The sequence below is a fragment of the Rhinoderma darwinii genome, chromosome 1 (assembly GCF_050947455.1).
Source record: "Rhinoderma darwinii isolate aRhiDar2 chromosome 1, aRhiDar2.hap1, whole genome shotgun sequence".
Taxonomy (NCBI): domain Eukaryota; kingdom Metazoa; phylum Chordata; class Amphibia; order Anura; family Rhinodermatidae; genus Rhinoderma; species Rhinoderma darwinii.
In genome coordinates this window covers 410953397-410974747 of record NC_134687.1, presented here as the reverse complement: position 1 = coordinate 410974747, position 21351 = coordinate 410953397, and the positions used below count along the sequence as shown (strand labels likewise).

Here is a 21351-nt window from a genome sequence, read left to right as displayed (position 1 = left end):
TTCCTCCTCTCACCCCATACAGACGATTAAGGCAGTTCCAATCGGCCAATTCCTAAGGATTCGAAGGATCTGTTCTTCTACTGATGCATTTGAGAAACAGGCCTATGACCTCACTAACCGCTTCCTTGCCCGGGGATATAGTAAACGCTCGATTAAAAAGGCATATCACCGTGCGAAAAATACATCAAGAGACGAGCTGCTATTCCCTAAACTAAAAAACAAATTAGAGACACAGGTAAGATTCACCACAGAGTATCATTCAAGATGGCCTCAAATGAAAGATATACTTAAGCAGTTCTGGCCCATATTGCTCACCGATCCAACAATTGAGAAATACATTTCTAGATATCCAACCATCTCGGCACGACGCTCAAAAAATCTTAAAGATCACCTTGTCCGCAGTCATTACCAACTAAATAGGCAAAGATTTCCCTTTGGGACTAAAGGCCCTAAATGGGGCTATAAGACATGCGGACATTGTGTAGCGTGTCCTAATATTGAAAAGGCGACAACGTTTGTCGATTCAACGGGCAAACATACATTCACTATCACCCATTCTGTTACCTGTTCAACCAAGGCAGTGGTCTATTATGCCACCTGCCCCTGCCCTAAGATATATGTTGGACTTACTACACGTGAATTGAAAATTCGAGTTAGGGAACACATCCGTGATATCACGTTGGCTGAAATGTCTGAGAACACTGAAACCTTGAAACCTGTCGCCCGACATTTCAAGGCACATCATGCATGCGATTCGACAAAACTGAGAGTGAGAGGAATCGACTGCATTGAAAAACATATTAGAGGGGGTGACATATCCAAAAGATTGGCAAGGTGTGAATCTAAGTGGATCTGGACTCTGAGGACTATGTCTCCTTTTGGGCTCAATGAGAACCTCAATTTCACCCCATTCCTTTGACCATTGACCTTCAGTGGGTTATTTTAAAATATGTTTCAGTTTTTATGTGTCTAATTACTTCCCTTTTCATTATAGAACCTACTATGACCTGTTATAATTTGAAGAATGAGAGGTCATGAATACAGTGCGATGAATATCCATTTATACCAACAAAGAACGCTAGTCATTTTTCCTGCCCAATGATTGCTACTACGACCCTTTTGTAGTCCAATATATATATATATTTACATATGTATTATTTATTATCATACATATTTTGCATATTTACTTATTTATTATTCATTATTTATCACCATTATTCATCTTTTTATTTCATATTTACTGTGTCCACTTCGTTTATAAATATTTACAATATACACATTTTGTCATTTTTTTCTTTTCTTTGTTTTATTATTTTTCACACTATATTCATTGGGTTACTTGTGTTTGATGTACATTGAATTAATACATATTCATATATATTCCTATACACAATATTATATTCATATTTGTACACATCTTCTACACCACTTACCTATTACCCATCAATCAGTAATTATTAAATTACATTTATTTAGATCTCTTTACTATTATACCTATATATGTATTACATATATATATATATATATATTTTTATTTTTTCTACCATTTACTACCACGGTTTATATCTATTATTTTTATTTTTACATTTATTATTTTTATGTATTATGTGTAATTGTTTATCAACATTCACACGCATGCACTTTCTCACTTAGTTTCGTTCACATATAAAAATCCTAACATCGTGCTTTACAACACCTAGTACGTTTTTTTCCCTATATAGCATTATACGTAATTTACTATTACCCTTATAAATATAGACTATATACACACGCAACATATTTGTTTTATATTACACACATTGTATTGTTCCATCACTTTTATTATTGGTTTGGTTCACAATTATTAAATTGATGTATTTCACATTATATATTTGTTATGTATATAATTTTTTATTACATATATGTGTATATATAATCTTCACCATTATTTTTTATTATTATGCATTATTTATTATTTATCATTTTTCCATTATGCTTTACATGCATTATCAAATTCTATTTTACACAGATATTGTATCTATATATATATATTTTTTTCAATATGATATTTATATGTATTATATATATTTTTGTTTTAATATGTGTTTTTTTGTCTTATATATATATAAAGACCACTGTATATGCAGTTTTATCCATTTATAATTGTTTGGATGTACTGTCATACAAGTTTGACTCATGGATACTGCTGTTATTTGTATTATAATGGTTATGTTTGAGATACATGTTTTATTTCCAACATTTTATATTTGTCTTTTTATGCGTGGTGCAATTTGACATATTTCTAGTAACATCTTTAAATGTGTCGTTGGGTCCTATGTACATTGTTCCTGATTGGATTTCATGCTGTTCTGCAGTTTGTCAAATATGCTTATAGCTGCTGCACCTGATGGAATATATGGTCATTATCGTTTAACACTGTATTTTTATGCCCTTCAAACTTCAAATTTGCTGTCCGATCCTGCACTGCGTATATCTCATGGGAGACATTCTTCTACAGCAGTAGGTGCTTGTGCGCTTGCGCCGGGAGGGTTTTCTCGGCTTCCCTCTGACTCGGGCGTCTGCATCTGGGTGGGCGTGTATCTGCGGCGTCAGTCGCCGTTGATCCACGCCCCCTTGATGACGCGCGTTCGGGGGATTGCTACGAGTCTTCCTGCTCCCGATGCATGACGCCAGTGTATACACTTTCACTGCCCCATGTGATCCTCAACTGCTGACATGATTGGACGGCCATATGTTTTTAAAGAGGGAGGTTCTTGCTGGAGAGACGGCACCCCCGGACGAAGGCATTCCGCCAAAACGCGCGTCGGGACTGACGTTCTCTCCATGCAGAGGACTACAAATGGGTATGTTATATATCTTCTCTCCCCCCCCATCTGGTTAATTTAACTACCTTTACCACCATTGCAGACATGCTGTGTTACTCTTACCAGACCATAGCTTAAAGCTTGCAGTTTTTGCTGACATATCTGTGCACTGGGCACATATGTTTCATACTCTAGCTCCTTTCAACTGCATACATAAATGTGTCCACTTGGTCTAAGTAGATGTTAAACACACAGAAGCTTTAACTATCTGGTACAAGGCTTACATCACCTATGGATAGAGATATATACCGTCACCCGTGACAGTGTCATTTAATATAGTTTTTTTTGTATGTTCTCTGCATGTGTCAGACGTCTCTTGTGTTTCATGCTCAGTATGACTCATTTTTTAATGTTGTAATTTTTTAATGTTGTAATATCTAATAAAATTTATACATCTTTCAATTTACTTGTGTTAGTTGTGCCCTATATTCTATAGGTTTATATTGGTGAAAAATTAGTAAAAAAAATTATGTCGGTATACGCCCCAAAACATTAGACTCTTCAGATAACTGTTTCGGCATCCAATCTTTAAAAATTGCACTTTTGTGTAGGTTAGGATGACAGACCGGTCTCTCTTGAATTTGTGGATTTAAATCCCACTTTTGAACACTCATATTTTCTTAGCATGATATAATGTCAGGTCTAAGACTCATAAAGTAATGACGCATTTTCCTTGAGCTCCTCCGCTATCCTGGTAAAATCCTCGCCAACTCCCTGTAAAGACTTCTACAGACTCAACACCAGACCTGGGACAATTCTGCATTCAGTACTATTGAGTGATAGTGCAGCTATTCTGTTGCCCAATTTCTATGCAGCTGAGTACGGCGATGAGAGGAGTCCTTTTGCTAATAGCATTTACCCACTGCAACCGTGTAAGTTGTGGCAATATTTGAGACACGGGGGCCACATCCTGGGCCTGGCTACAGAACATGGCCTAGCTCCACTACTGTGCACTCCATAGCTCCAAGAGACCAGCCCGAGCCACTTATATACATGTGGCTTTGTATTAGTGGGAGTTTGGAGCCAAATTAATTCTAGCACTTGTAAAACTGTCAGATAAACCCCATCCCTGACGAACACCTGCAGAACCCACCAGTTACGCGGCTTAATCTAAATTCTGATAAAGAGAAGTGCTCCACACCCAACAGTCAGGTGCAGTAGATACCTTTTTTAGTACCACGACTTTCACAACACTCCTTTCTGCCAACTTTTTTAACCTTGATCATATTCTCTACCAACTCTAAATTCTCATGATCCCCATATCTCTAACAGGACCCTAAATATAAGTGAACAATGTAAAACAATTCATATCCCTCTGCTTACTTGAGTGAATGTTATAGAGAATCCTACACCACTGCCTTACTCCTGGGTACCTCCCAGGGGGATTTCTCTATATTTTCAAGATCAAGCAAGTAAAAGGGTCTTCAAGGACTTCTTTTTGCAACACTGTAATCATAAACCAATAAATACAAGACGGAAATGGACAAGAAACAGTTCTAATCTTTCAATTCATCATCCCCAAAAAATCGACTCTTAACATGTTTGTTTTTGCTACCAAACTGGAGAGGCAGAGATTTTCTGTAAGTCAGGATGGCTGAGTGGTCTAAGGCGCTGCGTTTAGCTCGCAGTCTCCCCTGGATGCGTGGGTTCAAATCCCACTTCTGACAGCTCATCTTTTCTTAAACATTCTTCGCAGTCATTCCGTCAGTGTTGGTGAAATATCAGTAAAAAAATGATGTCGGTATACGCCCCAAAACATTAGACTCTTCAGATAACTGTTTCGGCATCCAATCTTTAAAAATTGCACTTTTGTGTAGGTTAGGATGACCGACCGGTCTCTCTTGAATTTGTGGATTTAAATCCCACTTTTGAACACTCATATTTTCTTAGCATGATATAATGTCAGGTCTAAGACTCATAAAGTAATGACGCATTTTCCTTGAGCTCCTCCGCTATCCTGGTAAAATCCTCGCCAACTCCCTGTAAAGACTTCTACAGACTCAACACCAGACCTGGGACAATTCTGCATTCAGTACTATTGAGTGATAGTGCAGCTATTCTGTTGCCCAATTTCTATGCAGCTGAGTACGGCGATGAGAGGAGTCCTTTTGCTAATAGCATTTACCCACTGCAACCGTGTAAGTTGTGGCAATATTTGAGAAACGGGGCCACATCCTGGGCCTGGCTACAGAACATGGCCTAGCTCCACTACTGTGCACTCCATAGCTCCACGAGACCAGCCCGAGCCACTTATATACATGTGGCTTTGTATTAGTGGGAGTTTGGAGCCAAATTAATTCTAGCACTTGTAAAACTGTCAGAGAAACCCCATCCCTGACGAACACCTGCAGAACACACCAGTTACGCGGCTTAATCTAAATTCTGATAAAGAGAAGTGCTCCACACCCAACAGTCAGGTGCAGTAGATACCATTTTTAGTACCACGACTTTCACAACACTCCTTTCTGCCAACTTTTTTAACCTTGATCATATTCTCTACCAACTCTAAATTCTCATCATCCCCATATCTCTAACAGGACCCTAAATATAAGTGAACAATGTAAAACAATTAATATCCCTCTGCTTACTTGAGTGAATGTTATAGAGAATCCTACACCACTGCCTTACTCCTGGGTACCTCCCAGGGGGATTTCTCTATATTTTCAAGATCAAGCAAGTAAAAGGGTCTTCAAGGACTTCTTTTTGCAACACTGTAATCATAAACCAATAAATACAAGACGGAAATGGACAAGAAACAGTTCTAATCTTTCAATTCAACATCCCCAAAAAATCGACTCTTAACATGTTTGTTTTTGCTACCAAACTGGAGAGGCAGAAATTTTCTGTAAGTCAGGATGGCCGAGTGGTCTAAGGTGCTGCGTTTAGGTCGCAGTGTCCCCTGGAGGCGTGGGTTCAAATCCCACTTCTGACAGCTCATCTTTTCTTAAACATTCTTCGCAGTCATTCCGTCAGTGTTGGTGAAATATCAGTAAAAAAATTATGTCGGTATACGCCCCAAAACATTAGACTCTTCAGATAACTGTTTCGGCATCCAATCTTTAAAAATTGCACTTTTGTGTAGGTTAGGATGACCGACCGGTCTCTCTTGAATTTGTGGATTTAAATCCCACTTTTGAACACTCATATTTTCTTAGCATGATATAATGTCAGGTCTAAGACTCATAAAGTAATGACGCATTTTCCTTGAGCTCCTCCGCTATCCTGGTAAAATCCTCGCCAACTCCCTGTAAAGACTTCTACAGACTCAACACCAGACCTGGGACAATTCTGCATTCAGTACTATTGAGTGATAGTGCAGCTATTCTGTTGCCCAATTTCTATGCAGCTGAGTACGGCGATGAGAGGAGTCCTTTTGCTAATAGCATTTACCCACTGCAACCGTGTAAGTTGTGGCAATATTTGAGACACGGGGCCACATCCTGGGCCTGGCTACAGAACATGGCCTAGCTCCACTACTGTGCACTCCATAGCTCCAAGAGACCAGCCCGAGCCACTTATATACATGTGGCTTTGTATTAGTGGGAGTTTGGAGCCAAATTAATTCTAACACTTGTAAAACTGTCAGAGAAACCCCATCCCTGACAAACACCTGCAGAACACACCAGTTACGCGGCTTAATCTAAATTCTGATAAAGAGAAGTGCTCCACACCCAACAGTCAGGTGCAGTAGATACCTTTTTTAGTACCACGACTTTCACAACACTCCTTTCTGCCAACTTTTTTAACCTTGATCATATTCTCTACCAACTCTAAATTCTCATGATCCCCATATCTCTAACAGGACCCTAAATATAAGTGAACAATGTAAAACAATTCATATCCCTCTGCTTACTTGAGTGAATGTTATAGAGAATCCTACACCACTGCCTTACTCCTGGGTACCTCCCAGGGGGATTTCTCTATATTTTCAAGATCAAGCAAGTAAAAGGGTCTTCAAGGACTTCTTTTTGCAACACTGTAATCATAAACCAATAAATACAAGACGGAAATGGACAAGAAACAGTTCTAATCTTTCAATTCAACATCCCCAAAAAATCGACTCTTAACATGTTTGTTTTTGCTACCAAACTGGAGAGGCATAGATTTTCTGTAAGTCAGGATGGCCGAGTGGTCTAAGGCGCTGCGTTTAGGTCGCAGTCTCCCCTGGAGGCGTGGGTTCAAATACCACTTCTGACAGCTCATCTTTTCTTAAACATTCTTCGCAGTCATTCCGTCAGTGTTGGTGAAATATCAGTAAAAAAATGATGTCGGTATACGCCCCAAAACATTAGACTCTTCAGATAACTGTTTCGGCATCCAATCTTTAAAAATTGCACTTTTGTGTAGGTTAGGATGACCGACCGGTCTCTCTTGAATTTGTGGATTTAAATCCCACTTTTGAACACTCATATTTTCTTAGCATGATATAATGTCAGGTCTAAGACTCATAAAGTAATGACGCATTTTCCTTGAGCTCCTCCGCTATCCTGGTAAAATCCTCGCCAACTCCCTGTAAAGACTTCTACAGACTCAACACCAGACCTGGGACAATTCTGCATTCAGTACTATTGAGTGATAGTGCAGCTATTCTGTTGCCCAATTTCTATGCAGCTGAGTACGGCGATGAGAGGCGTCCTTTTGCTAATAGCATTTACACACTGCAACCGTGTAAGTTGTGGCAATATTTGAGACACGGGGCCACATCCTGGGCCTGGCTACAGAACATGGCCTAGCTCCACTACTGTGCACTCCATAGCTCCAAGAGACCAGCCCGAGCCACTTATATACATGTGGCTTTGTATTAGTGGGAGTTTGGAGCCAAATTAATTCTAGCACTTGTAAAACTGTCAGAGAAACCCCATCCCTGACGAACACCTGCAGAACACACCAGTTACGCGGCTTAATCTAAATTCTGATAAAGAGAAGTGCTCCACACCCAACAGTCAGGTGCAGTAGATACCTTTTTTAGTACCACGACTTTCACAACACTCCTTTCTGCCAACTTTTTTAACCTTGATCATATTCTCTACCAACTCTAAATTCTCATGATCCCCATATCTCTAACAGGACCCTAAATATAAGTGAACAATGTAAAACAATTCATATCCCTCTGCTTACTTGAGTGAATGTTATAGAGAATCCTACACCACTGCCTTACTCCTGGGTACCTCCCAGGGGGATTTCTCTATATTTTCAAGATCAAGCAAGTAAAAGGGTCTTCAAGGACTTCTTTTTGCAACACTGTAATCATAAACCAATAAATACAAGACGGAAATGGACAAGAAACAGTTCTAATCTTTCAATTCAACATCCCCAAAAAATCGACTCTTAACATGTTTGTTTTTGCTACCAAACTGGAGAGGCAGAAATTTTCTGTAAGTCAGGATGGCCGAGTGGTCTAAGGTGCTGCGTATAGGTCGCAGTGTCCCCTGGAGGCGTGGGTTCAAATCCCACTTCTGACAGCTCATCTTTTCTTAAACATTCTTCGCAGTCATTCCGTCAGTGTTGGTGAAATATCAGTAAAAAATGATGTCGGTATACGCCCCAAAACATTAGACTCTAAAGATAACTGTTTCGGCATCCAATCTTTAAAAATTGCACTTTTGTGTAGGTTAGGATGACCGACCGGTCTCTCTTGAATTTGTGGATTTAAATCCCACTTTTGAACACTCATATTTTCTTAGCATGATATAATGTCAGGTCTAAGACTCATAAAGTAATGACGCATTTTCCTTGAGCTCCTCCGCTATCCTGGTAAAATCCTCGCCAACTCCCTGTAAAGACTTCTACAGACTCAACACCAGACCTGGGACAATTCTGCATTCAGTACTATTGAGTGATAGTGCAGCTATTCTGTTGCCCAATTTCTATGCAGCTGAGTACGGCGATGAGAGGAGTCCTTTTGCTAATAGCATTTACCCACTGCAACCGTGTAAGTTGTGGCAATATTTGAGAAACGGGGCCACATCCTGGGCCTGGCTACAGAACATGGCCTAGCTCCACTACTGTGCACTCCATAGCTCCAAGAGACCAGCCCGAGCCACTTATATACATGTGGCTTTGTATTAGTGGGAGTTTGGAGCCAAATTAATTCTAGCACTTGTAAAACTGTCAGAGAAACCCCATCCCTGACGAACACCTGCAGAACACACCAGTTACGCGGCTTAATCTAAATTCTGATAAAGAGAAGTGCTCCACACCCAACAGTCAGGTGCAGTAGATACCATTTTTAGTACTACGACTTTCACAACACTCCTTTCTGCCAACTTTTTTAACCTTGATCATATTCTCTACCAACTCTAAATTCTCATGATCCCCATATCTCTAACAGGACCCTAAATATAAGTGAACAATGTAAAACAATTCATATCCCTCTGCTTACTTGAGTGAATGTTATAGAGAATCCTACACCACTGCCTTACTCCTGGGTACCTCCCAGGGGGATTTCTCTATATTTTCAAGATCAAGCAAGTAAAAGGGTCTTCAAGGACTTCTTTTTGCAACACTGTAATCATAAACCAATAAATACAAGACGGAAATGGACAAGAAACAGTTCTAATCTTTCAATTCAACATCCCCAAAAAATCGACTCTTAACATGTTTGTTTTTGCTACCAAACTGGAGAGGCAGAAATTTTCTGTAAGTCAGGATGGCCGAGTGGTCTAAGGTGCTGCGTTTAGGTCGCAGTGTCCCCTGGAGGCGTGGGTTCAAATCCCACTTCTGACAGCTCATCTTTTCTTAAACATTCTTCGCAGTCATTCCGTCAGTGTTGGTGAAATATCAGTAAAAAAATTATGTCGGTATACGCCCCAAAACATTAGACTCTTCAGATAACTGTTTCGGCATCCAATCTTTAAAAATTGCACTTTTGTGTAGGTTAGGATGACCGACCGGTCTCTCTTGAATTTGTGGATTTAAATCCCACTTTTGAACACTCATATTTTCTTAGCATGATATAATGTCAGGTCTAAGACTCATAAAGTAATGACGCATTTTCCTTGAGCTCCTCCGCTATCCTGGTAAAATCCTCGCCAACTCCCTGTAAAGACTTCTACAGACTCAACACCAGACCTGGGACAATTCTGCATTCAGTACTATTGAGTGATAGTGCAGCTATTCTGTTGCCCAATTTCTATGCAGCTGAGTACGGCGATGAGAGGAGTCCTTTTGCTAATAGCATTTACCCACTGCAACCGTGTAAGTTGTGGCAATATTTGAGACACGGGGCCACATCCTGGGCCTGGCTACAGAACATGGCCTAGCTCCACTACTGTGCACTCCATAGCTCCAAGAGACCAGCCCGAGCCACTTATATACATGTGGCTTTGTATTAGTGGGAGTTTGGAGCCAAATTAATTCTAACACTTGTAAAACTGTCAGAGAAACCCCATCCCTGACAAACACCTGCAGAACACACCAGTTACGCGGCTTAATCTAAATTCTGATAAAGAGAAGTGCTCCACACCCAACAGTCAGGTGCAGTAGATACCTTTTTTAGTACCACGACTTTCACAACACTCCTTTCTGCCAACTTTTTTAACCTTGATCATATTCTCTACCAACTCTAAATTCTCATGATCCCCATATCTCTAACAGGACCCTAAATATAAGTGAACAATGTAAAACAATTCATATCCCTCTGCTTACTTGAGTGAATGTTATAGAGAATCCTACACCACTGCCTTACTCCTGGGTACCTCCCAGGGGGATTTCTCTATATTTTCAAGATCAAGCAAGTAAAAGGGTCTTCAAGGACTTCTTTTTGCAACACTGTAATCATAAACCAATAAATACAAGACGGAAATGGACAAGAAACAGTTCTAATCTTTCAATTCATCATCCCCAAAAAATCGACTCTTAACATGTTTGTTTTTGCTACCAAACTGGAGAGGCAGAAATTTTCTGTAAGTCAGGATGGCCGAGTGGTCTAAGGTGCTGCGTTTAGGTCGCAGTGTCCCCTGGAGGCGTGGGTTCAAATCCCACTTCTGACAGCTCATCTTTTCTTAAACATTCTTCGCAGTCATTCCGTCAGTGTTGGTGAAATATCAGTAAAAAAATTATGTCGGTATACGCCCCAAAACATTAGACTCTTCAGATAACTGTTTCGGCATCCAATCTTTAAAAATTGCACTTTTGTGTAGGTTAGGATGACCGACCGGTCTCTCTTGAATTTGTGGATTTAAATCCCACTTTTGAACACTCATATTTTCTTAGCATGATATAATGTCAGTGTAATGGTGGGGGGGGTAGGGAAACGGACAAGTGAGCCCTAATCTACCCGCCACTCTGTCCCTGCCTACTTGCAACGACCCGCCCTAGACGACGGGGTACAACTGGGCGGCGGTCCCTGCGCTCAGTAAGTGCATGACAAACACGACAAACAAACAAGGGAACACAAGCAAGGGAAATGGGCAGTTGCTCGCGGAAACACCGTGAGCAACAGAGTAGTGAACGAGCCGAGTCAAGCCAGGAGAGTGCGAGGTACAAAGCGAAAAGCAGAAGAGTAGTCGGTAAGCCGGGGTCTGTATGGAGCAGGATCAAAAAGTAGCAGGAGCTGTAGCTGGGCCAGGAAACCTCAAGGAAAGAATTCACAAGCACAGATGGACAGGAAGAGCAGGCTTAAATAGACCGAGGGCGGGAGCTAGCTGAGTCTGGCCAGGTTGCGATAGGCTCTCCCACTCCTAAGCCTGCCAGCCTGAGTGGAGGAAGCTGGTGTCTGTCTCAGGGATGTACACTCAGGTGTTGACTGATTAATTCTGGGAGTTAACCCTGAAGCAGTGCCTGGCAGATCCTTTACAGTACCCCCCCTTTTATGAGGGGCCACCGGACCCTTTCTAAGTGGACCTGGCTTACTGGGGAAACGCAGGTGGAACCTCCTGACCAATACCCCAGCGTGAACATCCCGGGCGGGTACCCAAGTCCTCTCCTCGGGCCCGTATCCTCTCCAATGGACCAGGTACTGGAGGGAGCCTTGGACCATCTTGCTGTCCACGATCCTGGCCACCTCAAATTCCACCCCCTCAGGGGTGAGGACGGGAACAGGAGGTTTCCTCGAGGGGGCCAAGGACGGGGAGCAGCGTTTCAGGAGGGAGGCATGAAACACGTTGTGTATACGAAAAGACGGGGGTAACTCCAGCCGGAAAGAGACAGGACTGAGGACCTCAATGACCTTATACGGCCCAATAAACCGGGGAGCAAACTTTTTGGACGGAACCTTGAGACGCAAGTTCCTGGATGACAACCACACCAGATCCCCGACCACAAACAGGGGGTTAGCAGAACGTCTTCTATCGGCCTGAGCCTTCTGTATGCTCTGGGACGCCTCTAGGTTCTTCTGAACCTGGGCCCAGACTGTGCACAGATCCCGATGAACGACCTCCACCTCGGGATTGTTGGAACAACCAGGTGAAACGGAGGAGAACCGTGGATTAAACCCAAAATTACAGAAAAAGGGAGAGACCCCTGACGAGTTACTGACCCGGTTATTAAGGGAAAATTCGGCGAGGGGAATGAAAGAAACCCAATCAAATTGACAGTCAGCGACAAAACATCTTAAGTATTGTTCTAGAGACTGATTAGTCCTCTCCGTTTGGCCATTGGTTTCAGGATGGAAGGCAGAGGAGAAGGACAGATCAATCCCCAACTTATTACAGAAGGCTCTCCAAAATAATGAAACAAATTGTACCCCTCTGTCAGAAACAATATTGACGGGGACCCCATGGAGACGCAGGATGTGTTTGATAAACAAGGTAGCCAACGTCTTGGCGTTGGGTAGTTTCTTGAGGGGCACAAAGTGGCACATTTTACTGAAGCGGTCTACCACCACCCACACCACCGACTTGCCTTGGGATGGAGGCAAATCGGTGATAAAATCCATGGAGATATGTGTCCAAGGTCTCTGGGGAATGGGCAACGAACGCAGTAAGCCCGCTGGTCGGGACCTGGGAGTCTTGGACCTGGCACAAACCTCACAGGCGGCGACGTAGGCCTTAACGTCTTTAGGCAAACCAGGCCACCAATAATTTCTGGTAATGAGGTGTTTGGTACCCAGGATGCCTGGATGGCCAGATAGTGCGGAGTCGTGATTTTCCCTAAGTACCCTTAGCCGGAATTGCAGGGGAACAAACAGCTTGTTCTCAGGAAGGTTCCCAGGAGCTGAACCTTGATCAGCCGCAATTTCAGAGACTAAATCGGACTCGATAGAGGAAATGACTATACCTGGAGGCAAAATACAAACAGGATCTTCCTCCGAAGGAGGGCTGGCCATGAAGCTACGCGACAGTGCATCCGCCTTAATATTTTTAGACCCGGCCCTATAGGTAACCAAAAAATTGAATCTGGTAAAAAACAACGCCCATCGAGCTTGTCTCGGGTTTAGCCTCCGGGCAGATTCTAGGAAAACCAGATTCTTGTGGTCGGTAAGGACCGTTACCTGGTGCCTAGCCCCCTCCAGGAAGTGGCGCCACTCTTCAAATGCCCATTTAATGGCTAAAAGTTCGCGGTTGCCAATATCATAGTTACACTCCGTGGGCGAAAACTTCCTAGAAAAGTAAGCACAGGGGCGGAGATGGGTGAGGGAGCTGGTACCCTGGGACAAGACGGCCCCCACTCCCACCTCGGACGCGTCAACCTCCACAATAAATGGCTCCCTTTGGTTGGGCTGAACCAGCACGGGGGCCGAGATAAAGCACTTCTTGAGGGTCTCAAAAGCCTGGACGGCCTCAGGGGGCCAATGGAGGACATCAGCACCCTTGCGAGTGAGGTCCGTAAGAGGCTTAGCGACGACCGAGAAGTTAGCAATAAATCTCCTGTAATAGTTAGCGAACCCCAAAAAACACTGTAGCGCTTTCAGGGAGGCAGGTTGGACCCATTCAGCCACAGCCTGAACCTTGGCAGGGTCCATGCGGAATTCATGAGGAGTGAGGATTTGACCTAAAAATGGTATCTCCTGTACCCCAAATACACATTTTTCGATTTTGGCAAACAGTTTGTTTTCTCGAAGGACCTGGAGCACTTTCCTGACATGCTCTATGTGGGAAGACCAGTCCCTGGAAAACACCAATATGTCATCAAGGTACACTACAAGAAATATCCCCAGGTAATTTCTCAAAATCTCATTTATGAAGTTCTGGAAGACCGCAGGGGCATTGCACAACCCAAAGGGCATGACGAGGTATTCGAAATGGCCTTCGGGCGTGTTAAACGCAGTCTTCCACTCATCCCCCTCTTTGATGCGAATAAGGTTATACGCCCCCCGTAGATCCAATTTAGAGAACCATTGGGCCCCCTGAACCTGATTAAAGAGATCAGGAATCAAAGGAAGGGGATACTGGTTCCTTACCGTGACCTTATTCAGGCCACGGTAGTCAATGCATGGCCTAAGACCCCCATCCTTCTTCCCTACGAAGAAGAAGCCAGCACCTACCGGAGAAGAAGAGGGACGAATGTAACCCTTGGCCAGGGATTCCTGGATATACTCCCTCATGGCTTCACGTTCGGGACAAGAAAGGTTAAATATCCTACCCTTAGGAAGCTTAGCTCCTGGTACCAATTCGATAGCGCAATCGTATTCTCTATGAGGCGGTAATACTTCGGAGGCCTCTTTAGAGAAAACATCAGCGAAGTCCTGAACAAACTCGGGTAGCGTATTCACCTCCTTAGGGGGAGAAATAGAATTAACAGAAAAACATGACGTACAACATTCATTACCCCATTTGGTTAGCTCCCCAGTATTCCAGTCAAACGTAGGATTATGCAACTGCAACCAGGGAAGACCTAGAACCAAATCGTACGATAATCCCTGCATCAATAGTACAGAGCATTGCTCCAAATGCATGGAGCCAACAAGGAGTTCAAAAACAGGGGTATGCTGTGTAAAATAACCATTAGCAAGAGGAGTGGAGTCGATACCCACTACCGGAACAGGTTTAGGCAAATCAATCAGAGGCATAGCGAGAGACATAGCAAATTCCACAGACATGATATTAGTAGAGGACCCTGAATCCACGAAGGCACTGCCGGTAGCAGACCTACCACCAAACGAGACCTGAAAGGGAAGCAATATCTTAGTACGTTTCATATTTACGGGAAATACCTGTGCGCCCAAGTGACCTCCCCGATGATCACTTAGACGCGGGAGCTCTCTGGCAGCATTCTTACGCTTGGGACAGTTGTTTACTTGATGCTTGACATCCCCACAGTAGAAGCAGAGACCATTCTTCCTGCGGAATTCTCTACGTTGTTGAGGGGACACGGAGGCCCCGAGTTGCATAGGTATTTCTGAGTCTTTAGGGGAGAAACGAAGCAACGGGACTTCGGGAGGCATCATGGGGGAGTCGGAGGAAAAAACACATAAACGTTCACGTTGTCGTTCCCTGAGACGTCGGTCAAGTCGTACCACTAAAGCCATAACCTGGTCTAAGGAGTCAGAAGAGGGATAACTAACTAGCAGGTCTTTCAGGGCGTTCGACAGACCCAACCTAAACTGGCACCTTAAGGCAGGGTCATTCCACCGAGAAGCTACGCACCACTTCCGAAAGTCAGAGCAATACTCCTCAACAGGTCTCTTACCCTGACGTAAGGTCACCAGCTGACTCTCGGCAAAGGCAGTTCTGTCAGTCTCGTCATAAATAAGTCCGAGGGCAGAAAAGAAACAATCAACGGAGGAAAGTTCAGGGGCGCCAGGAGCCAAGGAGAAGGCCCACTCTTGGGGCCCTTCCTGGAGCCGGGACATAATTATACCCACCCGCTGGCTCTCAGAACCTGAGGAGTGAGGCTTTAAGCGAAAGTAAAGCTTACAACTCTCCCGAAAGGAGAGAAAAGCCCTCCGGTCACCTGAGAACCGGTCGGGCAACTTGAGGTGGGGTTCAAGGGGTGCGGTGAGGGGAACTACCAAGGTAGCATCAGGCTGGTTGACCCTCTGAGCCAGGGCCTGGACCTGTAGGGAGAGACCCTGCATTAGCTGAGCCAGGGTTTCACGGGGTTCCATAATGGTGTCAGGGACCAGGGTAGACTAGGTATAGGGCTTGTGAATTTGTAATGGTGGGGGGGGTAGGGAAACGGACAAGTGAGCCCTAATCTACCCGCCACTCTGTCCCTGCCTACTTGCAACGACCCGCCCTAGACGACGGGGTACAACTGGGCGGCGGTCCCTGCGCTCAGTAAGTGCATGACAAACACGACAAACAAACAAGGGAACACAAGCAAGGGAAATGGGCAGTTGCTCGCGGAAACACCGTGAGCAACAGAGTAGTGAACGAGCCGAGTCAAGCCAGGAGAGTGCGAGGTACAAAGCGAAAAGCAGAAGAGTAGTCGGTAAGCCGGGGTCTGTATGGAGCAGGATCAAAAAGTAGCAGGAGCTGTAGCTGGGCCAGGAAACCTCAAGGAAAGAATTCACAAGCACAGATGGACAGGAAGAGCAGGCTTAAATAGACCGAGGGCGGGAGCTAGCTGAGTCTGGCCAGGTTGCGATAGGCTCTCCCACTCCTAAGCCTGCCAGCCTGAGTGGAGGAAGCTGGTGTCTGTCTCAGGGATGTACACTCAGGTGTTGACTGATTAATTCTGGGAGTTAACCCTGAAGCAGTGCCTGGCAGATCCTTTACAGTCAGGTCTAAGACTCATAAAGTAATGACGCATTTTCCTTGAGCTCCTCCGCTATCCTGGTAAAATCCTCGCCAACTCCCTGTAAAGACTTCTACAGACTCAACACCAGACCTGGGACAATTCTGCATTCAGTACTATTGAGTGATAGTGCAGCTATTCTGTTGCCCAATTTCTATGCAGCTGAGTACGGCGATGAGAGGAGTCCTTTTGCTAATAGCATTTACCCACTGCAACCGTGTAAGTTGTGGCAATATTTGAGACACGGGGCCACATCCTGGGCCTGGCTACAGAACATGGCCTAGCTCCACTACTGTGCACTCCATAGCTCCAAGAGACCAGCCCGAGCCACTTATATACATGTGGCTTTGTATTAGTGGGAGTTTGGAGCCAAATTAATTCTAACACTTGTAAAACTGTCAGAGAAACCCCATCCCTGACAAACACCTGCAGAACACACCAGTTACGCGGCTTAATCTATATTCTGATAAAGAGAAGTGCTCCACACCCAACAGTCAGGTGCAGTAGATACCTTTTTTAGTACCACGACTTTCACAACACTCCTTTCTGCCAACTTTTTTAACCTTGATCATATTCTCTACCAACTCTAAATTCTCATGATCCCCATATCTCTAACAGGACCCTAAATATAAGTGAACAATGTAAAACAATTCATATCCCTCTGCTTACTTGAGTGAATGTTATAGAGAATCCTACACCACTGCCTTACTCCTGGGTACCTCCCAGGGGGATTTCTCTATATTTTCAAGATCAAGCAAGTAAAAGGGTCTTCAAGGACTTCTTTTTGCAACACTGTAATCATAAACCAATAAATACAAGACGGAAATGGACAAGAAACAGTTCTAATCTTTCAATTCATCATCCCCAAAAAATCGACTCTTAACATGTTTGTTTTTGCTACCAAACTGGAGAGGCATAGATTTTCTGTAAGTCAGGATGGCCGAGTGGTCTAAGGCGCTGCGTTTAGGTCGCAGTCTCCCCTGGAGGCGTGGGTTCAAATCCCACTTCTGACAGCTCATCTTTTCTTAAACATTCTTCGCAGTCATTCCGTCAGTGTTGGTGAAATATCAGTAAAAAAATGATGTCGGTATACGCCCCAAAACATTAGACTCTTCAGATAACTGTTTCGGCATCCAATCTTTAAAAATTGCACTTTTGTGTAGGTTAGGATGACCGACCGGTCTCTCTTGAATTTGTGGATTTAAATCCCACTTTTGAACACTCAAATTTTCTTAGCATGATATAATGTCAGGTCTAAGACTCATAAAGTAATGACGCATTTTCCTTGAGCTCCTCCGCTATCCTGGTAAAATCCTCGCCAACTCCCTGTAAAGACTTCTACAGACTCAACACCAGACCTGGGACAATTCTGCATTCAGTACTATTGAGTGATAGTGCAGCTATTCTGTTGCCCAATTTCTATGCAGCTGAGTACGGCGATGAGAGGAGTCCTTTTGCTAATAGCATTTACCCACTGCAACCGTGTAAGTTGTGGCAATATTTGAGACACGGGGCCACATCCTGGGCCTGGCTACAGAACATCGCCTAGCTCCACTACTGTGCACTCCATAGCACCAAGAGACCAGCCCGAGCAACTTATATACATGTGGCTTTGTATTAGTGGGAGTTTGGAGCCAAATTAATTCTAGCACTTGTAAAACTGTCAGAGAAACCCCATCCCTGACGAACACCTGCAGAACACACCAGTTACGCGGCTTAATCTAAATTCTGATAAAGAGAAGTGCTCCACACCCAACAGTCAGGTGCAGTAGATACCTTTTTTAGTACCACGACTTTCACAACACTCCTTTCTGCCAACTTTTTTAACCTTGATCATATTCTCTACCAACTCTAAATTCTCATGATCCCCATATCTCTAACAGGACCCTAAATATAAGTGAACAATGTAAAACAATTCATATCCCTCTGCTTACTTGAATGAATGTTATAGAGAATCCTACACCACTGCCTTACTCCTGGGTACCTCCCAGGGGGATTTCTCTATATTTTCAAGATCAAGCAAGTAAAAGGGTCTTCAAGGACTTCTTTTTGCAACACTGTAATCATAAACCAATAAATACAAGACGGAAATGGACAAGAAACAGTTCTAATCTTTCAATTCATCATCCCCAAAAAATCGACTCTTAACATGTTTGTTTTTGCTACCAAACTGGAGAGGCAGAGATTTTCTGTAAGTCAGGATGGCCGAGTGGTCTAAGGTGCTGCGTTTAGGTCGCAGTCTCCCCTGGAGGCGTGGGTTCAAATCCCACTTCTGACAGCTCATCTTTTCTTAAACATTCTTCGCAGTCATTCCGTCAGTGTTGGTGAAATATCAGTAAAAAAATGATGTCGGTATACGCCCCAAAACATTAGACTCTTCAGATAACTGTTTCAGCATCCAATCTTTAAAAATTGCACTTTTGTGTAGGTTAGGATGACCGACCGGTCTCTCTTGAATTCGTGGATTTAAATCCCACTTTTGAACACTCATATTTTCTTAGCATGATATAATGTCAGGTCTAAGACTCATAAAGTAATGACGCATTTTCCTTGAGCTCCTCCGCTATCCTGGTAAAATCCTCGCCAACTCCCTGTAAAGACTTCTACAGACTCAACACCAGACCTGGGACAATTCTGCATTCAGTACTATTGAGTGATAGTGCAGCTATTCTGTTGCCCAATTTCTATGCAGCTGAGTACGGCGATGAGAGGAGTCCTTTTGCTAATAGCATTTACCCACTGCAACCGTGTAAGTGGTGGCAATATTTGAGACACGGGGCCACATCCTGGGCCTGGCTACAGAACATGGCCTAACTCCACTACTGTGCACTCCATAGCTCCAAGAGACCAGCCCGAGCCACTTATATACATGTGGCTTTGTATTAGTGGGAGTTTGGAGCCAAATTAATTCTAGCACTTGTAAAACTGTCAGAGAAACCCCATCCCTGACGAACACCTGCAGAACACACCAGTTACGCGGCTTAATCTAAATTCTGATAAAGAGAAGTGCTCCACACCCAACAGTCAGGTGCAGTAGATACCTTTTTTAGTACCACGACTTTCACAACACTCCTTTCTGCCAACTTTTTTAACCTTGATCATATTCTCTACCAACTCTAAATTCTCATGATCCCCATATCTCTAACAGGACCCTAAATATAAGTGAACAATGTAAAACAATTCATATCCCTCTGCTTACTTGCGTGAATGTTATAGAGAATCCTACACCACTGCCTTACTCCTGGGTACCTCCCAGGGGGATTTCTCTATATTTTCAAGATCAAGCAAGTAAAAGGGTCTTCAAGGACTTCTTTTTGCAACACTGTAATCATAAACCAATAAATACAAGACGGAAATGGACAAGAAACAGTTCTAATCTTTCAATTCATCATCCCCAAAAAATCGACTCTTAACATGTTTGTTTTTGCTACCAAACTGGAGAGGCAGAGATTTTCTGTAAGTCAGGATGGCCGAGTGGTCTAAGGCGCTGCGTTTAGGTCGCAGTCTCCCCTGGAGGTGTGGGTTCAAATCCCACTTCTGACAGCTCATCTTTTCTTAAACATTCTTCGCAGTCATTCCGTCAGTGTTGGTGAAATATCAGTAAAAAAATGATGTCGGTATACGCCCCAAAACATTAGACTCTTCAGATAACTGTTTCGGCATCCAATCTTTAAAAATTGCACTTTTGTGTAGGTTAGGATGACCGACCGGTCTCTCTTGAATTTGTGGATTTAAATCCCACTTTTGAACACTCATATTTTCTTAGCATGATATAATGTCAGGTCTAAGACTCATAAAGTAATGACGCATTTTCCTTGAGCTCCTCCGCTATCCTGGTAAAATCCTCGCCAACTCCCTGTAAAGACTTCTACAGACTCAACACCAGACCTGGGACAATTCTGCATTCAGTACTATTGAGTGATAGTGCAGCTATTCTGTTGCCCAATTTCTATGCAGCTGAGTACGGCGATGAGAGGAGTCCTTTTGCTAATAGCATTTACCCACTGCAACCGTGTAAGTGGTGGCAATATTTGAGACACGGGGCCACATCCTGGGCCTGGCTACAGAACATGGCCTAACTCCACTACTGTGCACTCCATAGCTCCAAGAGACCAGCCCGAGCCACTTATATACATGTGGCTTTGTATTAGTGGGAGTTTGGAGCCAAATTAATTCTAGCACTTGTAAAACTGTCAGAGAAACCCCATCCCTGACGAACACCTGCAGAACACACCAGTTACGCGGCTTAATCTAAATTCTGATAAAGAGAAGTGCTCCACACCCAACAGTCAGGTGCAGTAGATACCTTTTTTAGTACCACGACTTTCACAACACTCCTTTCTGCCAACTTTTTTAACCTTGATCATATTCTCTACCAACTCTAAATTCTCATGATCCCCATATCTCTAACAGGACCCTAAATATAAGTGAACAATGTAAACCAATTCATATCCCTCTGCTTACTTGCGTGAATGTTATAGAGAATCCTACACCACTGCCTTACTCCTGGGTACCTCTCAGGGGGATTTCTCTATATTTTCAAGATCAAGCAAGTAAAAGGGTCTTCAAGGACTTCTTTTTGCAACACTGTAATCATAACCCAATAAATACAAGACGGAAATGGACAAGAAACAGTTCTAATCTTTCAATTCATCATCCCCAAAAAATCGACTCTTAACATGTTTGTTTTTGCTACCAAACTGGAGAGGCAGAGATTTTCTGTAAGTCAGGATGGCCGAGTGGTCTAAGGCGCTGCGTTTAGGTCGCAGTCTCCCCTGGAGGTGTGGGTTCAAATCCCACTTCTGACAGCTCATCTTTTCTTAAACATTCTTCGCAGTCATTCCGTCAGTGTTGGTGAAATATCAGT

At 43.5% G+C, this 21351-nt stretch overlaps 10 non-coding genes across 10 annotated transcripts; all 10 read left to right on the top strand.

Moving 5' to 3' along the window:
* The first annotated feature begins 4448 nt into the window (after positions 1-4448).
* On the top strand, positions 4449-4531 carry TRNAL-UAG (transfer RNA leucine (anticodon UAG)). The gene has a single exon. It is a non-coding gene; the product is annotated as a tRNA-Leu (tRNA).
* A 1182-nt stretch (positions 4532-5713) lies between these two features.
* TRNAL-UAG (transfer RNA leucine (anticodon UAG)) lies at positions 5714-5796 on the top strand. Its single transcript has one exon. It is a non-coding gene; the product is annotated as a tRNA-Leu (tRNA).
* A 1182-nt stretch (positions 5797-6978) lies between these two features.
* Positions 6979-7061, top strand: TRNAL-UAG (transfer RNA leucine (anticodon UAG)). Its single transcript has one exon. It is a non-coding gene; the product is annotated as a tRNA-Leu (tRNA).
* Positions 7062-8243: 1182 nt separating this feature from the next.
* On the top strand, positions 8244-8326 carry TRNAL-UAG (transfer RNA leucine (anticodon UAG)). Its single transcript has one exon. It is a non-coding gene; the product is annotated as a tRNA-Leu (tRNA).
* Positions 8327-9507: 1181 nt separating this feature from the next.
* On the top strand, positions 9508-9590 carry TRNAL-UAG (transfer RNA leucine (anticodon UAG)). Its single transcript has one exon. It is a non-coding gene; the product is annotated as a tRNA-Leu (tRNA).
* A 1182-nt stretch (positions 9591-10772) lies between these two features.
* TRNAL-UAG (transfer RNA leucine (anticodon UAG)) lies at positions 10773-10855 on the top strand. Its single transcript has one exon. It is a non-coding gene; the product is annotated as a tRNA-Leu (tRNA).
* Positions 10856-17414: 6559 nt separating this feature from the next.
* On the top strand, positions 17415-17497 carry TRNAL-UAG (transfer RNA leucine (anticodon UAG)). The gene has a single exon. It is a non-coding gene; the product is annotated as a tRNA-Leu (tRNA).
* Positions 17498-18679: 1182 nt separating this feature from the next.
* TRNAL-UAG (transfer RNA leucine (anticodon UAG)) lies at positions 18680-18762 on the top strand. Its single transcript has one exon. It is a non-coding gene; the product is annotated as a tRNA-Leu (tRNA).
* A 1182-nt stretch (positions 18763-19944) lies between these two features.
* On the top strand, positions 19945-20027 carry TRNAL-UAG (transfer RNA leucine (anticodon UAG)). The gene has a single exon. It is a non-coding gene; the product is annotated as a tRNA-Leu (tRNA).
* A 1182-nt stretch (positions 20028-21209) lies between these two features.
* Positions 21210-21292, top strand: TRNAL-UAG (transfer RNA leucine (anticodon UAG)). Its single transcript has one exon. It is a non-coding gene; the product is annotated as a tRNA-Leu (tRNA).
* Positions 21293-21351: the final 59 nt, after the last annotated feature.